Raw genomic sequence first — 10,666 nt, forward strand, 5'->3', positions numbered from 1 at the left:
CTTAGCACTTGTTGGCCCTTTTGCCTTTACTCTGGGGTCCAGCTCACCCCAAACCATCTCGATTGGGTTCAGGTCTGGTGACTGTGGAGGCCAGGTCATCTGGCGCAGCACCCCATCACTCTCCTTCATGGTCAAATAGCCCTTACTTTCAAAGTTTTCCCTGTTTTTCGGCTGACTGACTGACCTTCATTTCTTAAAGTAATGATGGCCACTCGTTTTTCTTTACTTAGCTTCTTTTTTCTTGCCATAATACAAATTCTAACAGTCTATTCAGTAGGACTATCAGCTGTGTATCCACCTGACTTCTCCTCAACGCAACTGATGGTCCCAACCCCATTTATAAGGCAAGAAATCCCACTTATTAAACCTGACAGGGCACACCTGTGAAGTGAAAACCATTTCAGGGGACTACCTCTTGAAGCTCATCAAGAGAATGCCAAGAGTATGCAAAGCAGTAATCAAAGCAAAAGGTGGCTACTTTGAAGAACCTAGAATATGACATATTTTCAGTTGTTTTACACTTGTTTGTTATGTATATAATTCCACATGTGTTAATTCATAGTTTTGATGCCTTCAGTGTGAATCTACAACTTTCATAGTCATGAAAATAAAGAAAACTCTTTGAATGAGAAGGTGTGTCTAAACTTTTGGTCTGTACTGTATATATATATTGTGGCAATGTGAACATTGAGGTGTTGTTTCCCCAGGTTCCAGTCCGGGACTTGAGACATGCTCATGTCCAGGGATCCTATTTAATCCTGCTACTGGATCTTGGGTGTGGCTCACTCTGGAGAGTCTGTGTGCAGCAGAGGCCTGGGAAGGCTCTGGGTGAGTGGTCTCAGCTGGGCAAGGCTGAGGGACCACGAGGCTGGGAGATAGCCTGGAGTTGGGGGGGACTACTGAGCCCCAATCCCCCACAAGAAACATTGAACTAGAGACAGTGGGCATACTGTGCTCTGTACAGCCAGGAGGCTGTGGGACATTGGCTGACAAAGCCGCATGAGTTCACAGGGTGTGAACTGTGACCTAGATGAGTCAGGAAACTCTGTGTTAGTTAGAGCCTAGCCGGGCAAGTGTTTGTTATTTTATGTGGATGTCACATGTGTTAGGTGAAGCTGCGACTTCATGATGACCTATATTGGTTGGAGTGTAAAATAAATGCACTGTTTGGACCTGAAACCTGGTGTCCTAAAGTCGTATCTGTGAGAATGACCCCTGAATAAGAGGCGATCCCTTACAATATATATATACAGTTGTGTTCAAAATTATTCAACCCCCAATGCTGTAAAGGGTTTTAGGGAATTTAGTGTACATTTGTAATTGTGTTCAGAATGAAATCTTACAAGGACTTTTTAAAGAACCAAATGCAACTAAAATGACATCAATTGTTTTTGTAATACAGTATTAAATGTTTTTTTTGTGATTTCTTCATTGACACAATTATTCAACCCCTTAAAGACTACCACTCTTAAGAACAGAGGTTCATTCAAGTGTTTTCGATCAGGTATTGAAAACACCTGTGGATGTCAAGGAGCAGCAATCAAGCATAATAAGCACCAATTAGGCAGATTTAAAAGGACTGTGATACTCCGCTCCTTCTAGACATTTACTGGTGTGTTTACAAACATGGTGAAGTCAAGAGAATGGTCCAGGAAGACAAGAGAAGAGGTGATTTCTCTTCACAGGAAGGGCAATGGCTATAAGAAGATTGCAAAGATGTTAAACATACCAAGAGACACCATAGGAAGCATCATTCGCAAATTCAAGGCAAAGGGCACTGTTGAAACGCTACCTGGTCGTGGCAGAAAGAAGCTGCTGACTTCGACTGCTGTGCGCTACCTGAAGTGCAAAGTGGAGAAAAGTCCCCGTGTGACTGCTGAGGAACTGAAAAAAGATTTGTCAGATGTGGGCACTGAAGTTTCAGCTCAGACAATAAGGCGCACACAACGTAATGAAGGCCTCCATGCCAGAACTCCCAGGCGCACCCCCTTGCCGTCTCCAAAGAATAAGAAGAGTCGACTGCAGTATGCCAAAAGTCATGTGGACAAACCACAAAAGTTTTGGGATGGTGTTCTGTGGACTGATGAAACAAAATTAGAACTGTTTGGGCCCATGGATCAACGCTATGTTTGGAGGAGGAAGACCAAGGCCTATGAAGAAAAGAACACCTTGCCTACTGTGAAGCATGGCAGGGGGTCAATCATGCTTTGGGGTTGTTTTGCTTCTACAGGTACAGGGAAGCTTCAGTGTGTGCAAGGTACCATGAATTCTCTTCAGTACCAGGAGATATTGGATGAAAATGTGATGCAGTCCGTCACAAACCTGAGGCTTGGGATACGTTAGACCTTTCAACAGGACAATGATCCCAAGCATACCTCCAAGTCCACTAGAGCATGGTTGCAGATTAAAGGCTGGAACATTTTGAAGTGGCCATCGCAGTCACCAGACTTAAATCCGATTGAGAACCTCTGGTGGGACTTAAAGAAAGCAGTTGCAGCACGCAAGCCTAAGAATGTGACTGAACTGGAGGCTTTTGCCCATGAAGAATTGGCGAAGATACCCGTAGATCGCTGCAAGACACTTGTGTCAAGCTATGCTTCACGTTTAAAAGCTGTTATATCTGGAAAAGGATGTTGTACTAAGTACTAAGATTGAATGTCACTTGGGGGTTGAATAAAACTGATAATGATGTGAGCACAGAAAAGACATTTGTGGTTATTTCATTATAAATGTTATGTTATATTTGTCTGACTTACAAGTGCCTCTTTGATTTAATTGTAAACAAGATGACTGAAATGATCAAAATCAATGTCAAACTGGCCAAAACACTCAATTTCAGTGGGGGTTGAATAATTTTGAACACAACTGTATATACTTTCCAAAGAACGAGGCAGCACTTCCAGATTTCGGTGGCAGGGTGAAGACCCCAAAAACTTTACACCCAGCAACGTTTCGGCCTGCTCAATGAGGCCTTTGTCAAGCCTCATTGGGCAGGCCGAAACGTTGCTGGGAATAAAGTTTTTGGGGTCTTCACCCTGCCACCGAAATCTGGAAGTGCTGCCTCGTTCTTTGGAAAGTACATATCGTGGAGGAGAAGCCGACCTCTGTGAGGAATTGCACCCAGTGCACACTGTCTGACTGTGCTGCTGCGGTATTTGTTATTTTACATATACATATATATATATATATATATATATATATAGTATCTCACAAAAGTGAGTACACCCCACATTTTTGTAAATATTTTATTCTATCTTTTCATGGGACAACACTGAAGATATGATACTTTAATACAATGTAAAGTTGTCAGTGTACAGCTTGTATAACACTGTAAATTTGGTGTGCCTTCAAAATAACAACACACAGCCATTTATGTCTAAACCGCTGGCAACAAAAATGAGTATACCCCTAAGTGAAAATGGCCAAATTGTGCCCAAAGTGTCAATATTTTGTGTGACCACCATTATTTTCCAGCAGTACCTTAGCTCTCTTGGGCATGGAGTTCACTAGAGCTTCACAGGTTGCCACTGGAATTCTCTTCCACTCCTCCATGACGACATCATGGAGCTGATGGATGTTAGAGACCTCGCCCTCCTCCACCTTCCATTTAAGGATGTCCCACAGATGTTCAATAGGGTTTAGGTCTGGAGACATGCTTGGCCAGTCCAGCACCTTTAACCTCAGTTTCTTTAGCAAGGCAGTGGTCATCTTGGAGGTGTGTTTGGGGTCGTTATCATGTTGAAATACTGCCCTGCAGCCCATTTTCCGAAGGGAGGGGATCATACTCTGCTTCAGTATGTCATAGTACATGTTGGCATTCATGGTTCCCTCAATGAACAGTAGCTCCCCACAGCTGCCAGCACTCATGCAGCCCCAAACCATGACACTTCCACCACCATACTTCCCTGCAGGCAAGACACACTTGTCTTTGTACTCCTCACCTGGTTGCCGCCACACACGCTTGACACCATCTAAACCAAATAAGTTAAATCTTGGTCTCATCAGACCACAGGACATGGTTCCAGTATTCCATGTCCTTAGTTTGCTTGTCTTCTGGTTGTCTGACAGGTTGACCCCCTCACCCCCATTTAACCTCTGCAGCAATGCTGGCAGCATTCATATGTTTATTTTGAGAAGAGAACCTCTGGATATAACACTGAGCACGTGCACTCAACTTCTTTGGTTGACCATGGCGGGGCCTGTTCTTAGTGGAACCTGTCTTGGTTTTGGCCACCGTGCCACCATGCTGCAGTTCAGTTTCAGGGTGTTGGCAATCTTCTTATACCCTAGGCCATCTTTATGTAGAGCAACAATTATTTTTTTTCAGATCGTCAGAGAGTTCGTTGCCATGAGGTGCCATGTTGAACTTCCAGTGACTAGTAGGAGAGAATGTGACAGCGAAAACACCAAATTTAACACACCTGCTCCCCATTCATACCTGAGACCTTGTAACACTAATGAGTCACATGACACCGGGGAGGGAAAATGGCTAATTAGGCACAATTTGGCCATTTTCACTTAGGGGTGTAGTCACTTTTGTTGCAAGCAGTTTAGACATTAATGGCTTTGTGTTGACTTATTTTGAGGGCACACCAAATTTACATTGTTATACAAGCTGTACACTGACTACTTTACATTGTATCAAAGTGTCGTATCTTCAGTGTTGTCCCATGAAAAGATATAATAATTTATTTATATATACATTAATTAATCGAATCCCAGATTGTAAAAAGATTTATCTTTTCCATATAGCTATGAGTTGTCCTAAGATTGAAAGTGTGACCCTCAAAAGGTGTTTCATCATTCTTCAGAAAAGAATATTACAGTGCCAAGTTGGGACTCTAGCATGGTTGCCAATATGTTAATTCAGGGAAATATGAAGACTAGTATCCATATCCCTATTAAAAAAATTGTGACGTGTTTGTGATTTGCTTTGATACTGGAGAAACTTGTGCAGGATAGTGTAATTCTAATTATCATTTAATTATTTTATTATTATATTATCAAGTTATATTTTTCTATTATAATTTTATAGGTCTTTCATATAATAACATCTCACATATAAATAAACAGTATATTAGTCTATTTTTTTGTTAGGAAATTTTTGTTTTCCAGTTTATCCATAAACAATTGTCTGTCTGATTCTTTATTTTTTTTAAAGGAAGGCAAGGAGCTTTAACATGTCCTAGTTCCAACTAGTATGTGGCCATATGTACATTGTCAAGAAGCAGTCCCTAGACTAATAATCCCACCTTCTTGCAAATAACTTTCATTCCTTAAGGTGTACCTAAACGTTTCCATATAGTTTATGAAAGCTTATTGGAAATGCCTTAACATAAATTTTTCGAATATACTTTTTACTTTTTTTTTTACCTTTCCCAGCAAAATAACCACCAGAAGGTCAGATGCGCTTTAGAATCTGTACTCCCATACAGCTCTGTGTATTGAAATACAGACTCCCCTGCAGTCGCACTTAGTGCTGTAAATTGCTGCTCCTGCCTGTACCAGCGCTGCTCTCCTAAAGCCTGGAATAGATGGGCTATGTCAGGCTTTAGCAGAGTGGGCACAAAGCAGGAGAGATGTTAAAGGAAATATTAATTATTGATATTTTGGGTAATCTCAATAATTAATCATAAATATGCGTGAGTCGTCTAGTGATGACTCCGCCTATTTATTCAATAAATACAAGTAATTCTGTTGAACTTACACTACACTGAAATTCGTGTGGCTTACTACTGCTACTATGGCGGCGACTATAACTACAATAAACCACAAGCTGTACTAGGAATGATAAAAAAAAATATTAAAACAATTACAAGCTATACAGTCTACTTATTGCTATAATTATATACATTTATATCTAAGGACATATAAATATATATACACTGCTCAAAAAAATAAAGGGAACACTTAAACAACACAATGTAACTCCAAATCAATCACACTTCTGTGAAATCAAACTGTCCACTTAGGAAGCAACAGTGAGTGACAATCAATTTCACATGCTGTTGTGCAAATGGGATAGACAACAGGTGGAAATTATAGGCAATTAGCAAGACACCCCCAATAAAGGAGTGGTTCTGCAGGTGGTGACCTGACCACTTCTCAGTTCCTATGCTTCCTGGCTGATGTTTTGGTCACTTTTGAATGCTGGCGGTGCTTTCACTCTAGTGGTAGCATGAGACGGAGTCTACAACCCACACAAGTGGCTCAGGTAGTGCAGCTTATCCAGGATGGCACATCAATGCGAGCTGTGGCAAGAAGGTTTGCTGTGTCTGTCAGCGTAGTGGCCAGAGCATGGAGGCGCTACCAGGAGACAGGCCAGTACATCAGGAGACGTGGAGGAGGCCGTAGGAGGGCAACAACCCAGCAGCAGGACCGCTACCTCCGCCTTTGTGCAAGGAGGAACAGGAGGAGCACTGCCAGAGCCCTGCAAAATGATCTCCAGCAGGCCACAAATGTGCATGTGTCTGCTCAAACGGTCAGAAACAGACTCCATGAGGGTGATATGAGGGCCCGACGTCCACAGGTGGGGGTTGTGCTTACAGCCCAACAGCGTGCAGGATGTTTGGCATTTGCCAGAGAACACTAAGATTGGCAAATTCGCCACTGGCGCCCTGTGCTCTTCACAAATGAAAGCAGGTTCACACTGAGACGCCGTGGAGAACGTTCTGCTGCCTGCAACATCCTCCAGCATGACCGGTTTGGCATTGGGTCAGTAATGGTGTGGGGTGGCATTTCTTTGGAGGGCCGCACAGCCCTCCATGTGCTCGCCAGAGGTAACCTGACTGCCATTAGGTACCGAGATGAGATCCTAAGACCCCTTGTGAGACCATATGCTGGCCCTGGGTTCCTCCTAATGCAAGACAATGCTAGACCTCATGTGGCTGGAGTGTGTCAGCAGTTCCTGCAAGACGAAGGCATTGATGCTATGGACTGGCCCGCCTGTTCCCCAGACCTGAATCCAATTGAGCACATCTGGGACATCATGTCTAGCTCTATCCACCAACAGACTATCCAGGAGTTGGCAGATGCTTTAGTCCAGGTCTGGGAGGAGATCCCTCAGGAGACCGTCCGCCACCTCATCAGGAGCATGCACAGGCGTTGTAGAGAGGTCATACAGGCACGTGGAGGCCACACACACTACTGAGCCTCATTTTGACTTGTTTTAAGGACATTACATCAAAGTTGGATCAGCCTGTAGTGTGTTTTTCCACTTTAATTTTGAGTGTGACTCCAAATCTAGACCTCCATGGGTTGAAAAATTTGATTTCCATTTTTTTATTTTTGTGTGATTTTGTTGTCAGCACATTCAACTATGTAAAGAACAAAGTATTTCAGAAGAATATTTAATTAATTCAGATCTAGGATGTGTTATTTTTGTGTTCCCTTTATTTTTTTGAGCAGTGTATTTATAGTCGACACAGTAATACAAACGCAACACTAAACACAATCCTAACTACACACAGTACAATATAATACACAATTCCACCCCACAAATCTACTTAAACATTACAATTACATACACACATCAGCAGCCCACCCAACCTGGCTATATATGCTGTCCCTATGGGCAACAAAGGGTTCCTGGGATATCTGGGGATCCAGGGGTTAGTGCTCTGCAAGGATTGGGCAATGCAGGGCAGGGGGTATCACTGGGGCTGGGGATGCAGGGTTAATGGGATCAGGGGTAAATATATGGCAGGGTAGGAAATGAGGAATGATAGGGTCTGTGGGAATGTGGGGAGATAAACAGAGGGTTAATAATCGTTGGTGGTATAGGGAGGTAGGGAGGGAAACAGAGGGTTAATCGTTGGTGGTATAGGGAGTTAAATATATTTAGATACTTATTAAAATGCTCGTTGTCCAGGGATGCTCGTTGTCCATACATTGGGGCATATCTATATACATATATATATATATATATATATATATACACACATCCAAAATCTGGGCAGTATTAGGGCATATATATGTACCGGGGGCACACATATCCCACCTGAGGCAAAATTATATAAGTATATATGCATACAAACGACTGGGGACATATCTATATATACATATATACACAAACAGAAATGTGCACCTATTAGGTATACATATGCATGCATACACAGACCCACACATTACAGGGGCAAATCCATGCATATATATACATACTCCCACATATATTTTGGGCACATGTATGCATAAATTATACATATATTCAAAATCTTCCCCTTCCCTCTACAAGAGAGATGTCTTATGTGAACTCCTGCCCTGCGCTCGCTCACTCCGCTCTGTTAATAGCCTGTGCAGCTAAGTACAATAGAGAGGGATATCATCAAAATATCACTAACATAACTGTTAATAATCATGCAGTTTTATACCTTGTTCTTGTCACATCAGTACACTGCTCTATATACAGTAATCTCTTAAATATATAAAAATTTATTTCTGTCTGTCCTTTATGCATGGCCAAATGACTGGACCGATCTGCATCAAATTTGGCACATACCATAGGTACATCAGGTGTCCGGGAAGGTATTAGACCAGGTCTCGGCAATCTAGGACGTACCATTCCTGAGACATTCCCAAAAAATGCAAATAAAATAGAAGCCCATAGAAGTGTATATTTCACCTAGATTTCTCAGCTGGGTGAGATTAATGGAATCCAGAAAGCTATGTGGTCTCAGCAAAACATATGTAGCTTGCTGTGACAGTTTTTTTTAAGAATTCATGGGCTGGATTGTAATGGAGTGGCACGTAGGGTGGTAGTAGGATATGCCACCCCCTCCCCAATCCAGTACATCACTTTCCCCTGTCTGAGGAAATCCCAGGTGTGTCTGCTGGGATCATTACTGGGGAATAAATGGAGGCCTCAAAGCCTTGGTCAGTGTCAGAGCATGGTGGCTGTTTGACCGTGTGGCTGTGCAAAGCCTGATCCCCTGACATACTGAAGGCATACAGTAGGTGAGAGAGAAGCTCTCTGTATAATCAGCGCCCAGACGGGCAGGTGTTTATTTGCTGTTTTTGTGTTATTCGTTATGTCCTGTGGCTTCACCCAAGTGACAGTTAGCTTGGATGCCATGTATTGTGTGGTGCTGCATAAAAAAATAAAGCACAATTTGGACTTTTAACCCCTGAAGTCTGAGAGTCTGTCATTGCCGACCCAACCGCAAATACACAAACCCACGATAGAATGTTGAACAGGATAGGGTGATGTGAGTAGACATCTGCTTTTTTAAATTATTTATTTAAAGGCTATGTACACTTTTGTTTTTATTGCATTGTACAGTCGTGGCCAAAAGTTTTGAGAATTACATAAATATTGGAAATTGGAAAAGTTGCTGCTTAAGTTTTTATAATAGCAATTTGCATATACTCCAGAATATTATGAAGAGTGATCAGATGAATTGCATAGTCCTTCTTTGCCATGAAAATTAACTTAATCCCAAAAAAAACTTGCTGTCATTAAAGGACCTGCTAATTGTCTTCTTAACTCAGGTGAGAATGTTGACGAGCAAAAGGCTGGAGATCATTATGTCAGGCTGATTGGGTTAAAATGGCAGACTTGACATGTTAAAAGGAGGGTGATGCTTGAAATCATTGTTCTTCCATTGTTAACCATGGTGACCTGCAAAGAAACGCGTACAGCCATCATTGCGTTGCATAAAAATGGCTTCACAGGCAAGGATATTGTGGCTACTAAGATTGCACCTCAATCAACAATTTATAGGATCATCAAGAACTTCAAGGAAAGAGGTTCAATTCTTGTTAAGAAGGCTTCAGGGCATCCAAGAAAGTCCAGCAAGCGCCAGGATCGTCTCCTAAAGAGGATTCAGCTGCGGGATCGGAGTGCCACCAGTGCAGAGCTTGCTCAGGAATGACAGCAGGCAAGTGTGAGCGCATCTGCAAGCACAGTGAGGCGAAGACTTTTGGAAGATGGCCTGGTGTCAAGAAGAGCAGCAAAGAAGCCACTTCTCTCCAAAAAAAACATCAGGGACAGATTGATCTTCTGCAGAAAGTATGGTGAATGGACTGCTGAGGACTGGGGCAAAGTCATATTCTCCGATGAAGCCTCTTTCCGATTGTTTGGGGCATCTGGAAAAAGGCTTGTCCGGAGAAGAAAAGGTGAGCGCTACCATCAGTCCTGTGTCATGCCAACAGTAAAGCATCCTGAGACCATTCATGTGTGGGGTTGCTTCTCATCCAAGGGAGTGGGCTCACTCACAATTTTGCCCAAAAACACAGCCATGAATAAAGAATGGTACCAAAAGACCCTCCAACAGCAACTTCTTCCAACAATCCAACAACAGTTTGGTGTAGAACTATGCCTTTTCCAGCATGATGGAGCACTGTGCCATAAGGCAAAAGTGATAACTAAGTGGCTCGGGGACCAAAACGTTGACATTTTGGGTCCATGGCCTGGAAACTCCCCAGATCTTAATCCCATTGAGAACTTGTGGTCAATCCTCAAGAGGCGGGTGGACAAACAAAAACCCACTAATTCTGACAAACTTCAAGAAGTGATTATGAATGAATGGGTTGCTATCAGTCAGGAATTGGCCCAGAAGTTGATTGAGAGCATGCCCAGTCGAATTGCAGAGGTCCTGAAAAAGAAAGGCCAACACTGCAAATACTGACTCTTTGCATAAATGTCATGTAATTGTCGATAAAAGCCTTT

The sequence above is a fragment of the Bufo bufo genome, chromosome 3 (genome assembly GCF_905171765.1).
Source record: "Bufo bufo chromosome 3, aBufBuf1.1, whole genome shotgun sequence".
NCBI classification, from domain to species: domain Eukaryota; kingdom Metazoa; phylum Chordata; class Amphibia; order Anura; family Bufonidae; genus Bufo; species Bufo bufo.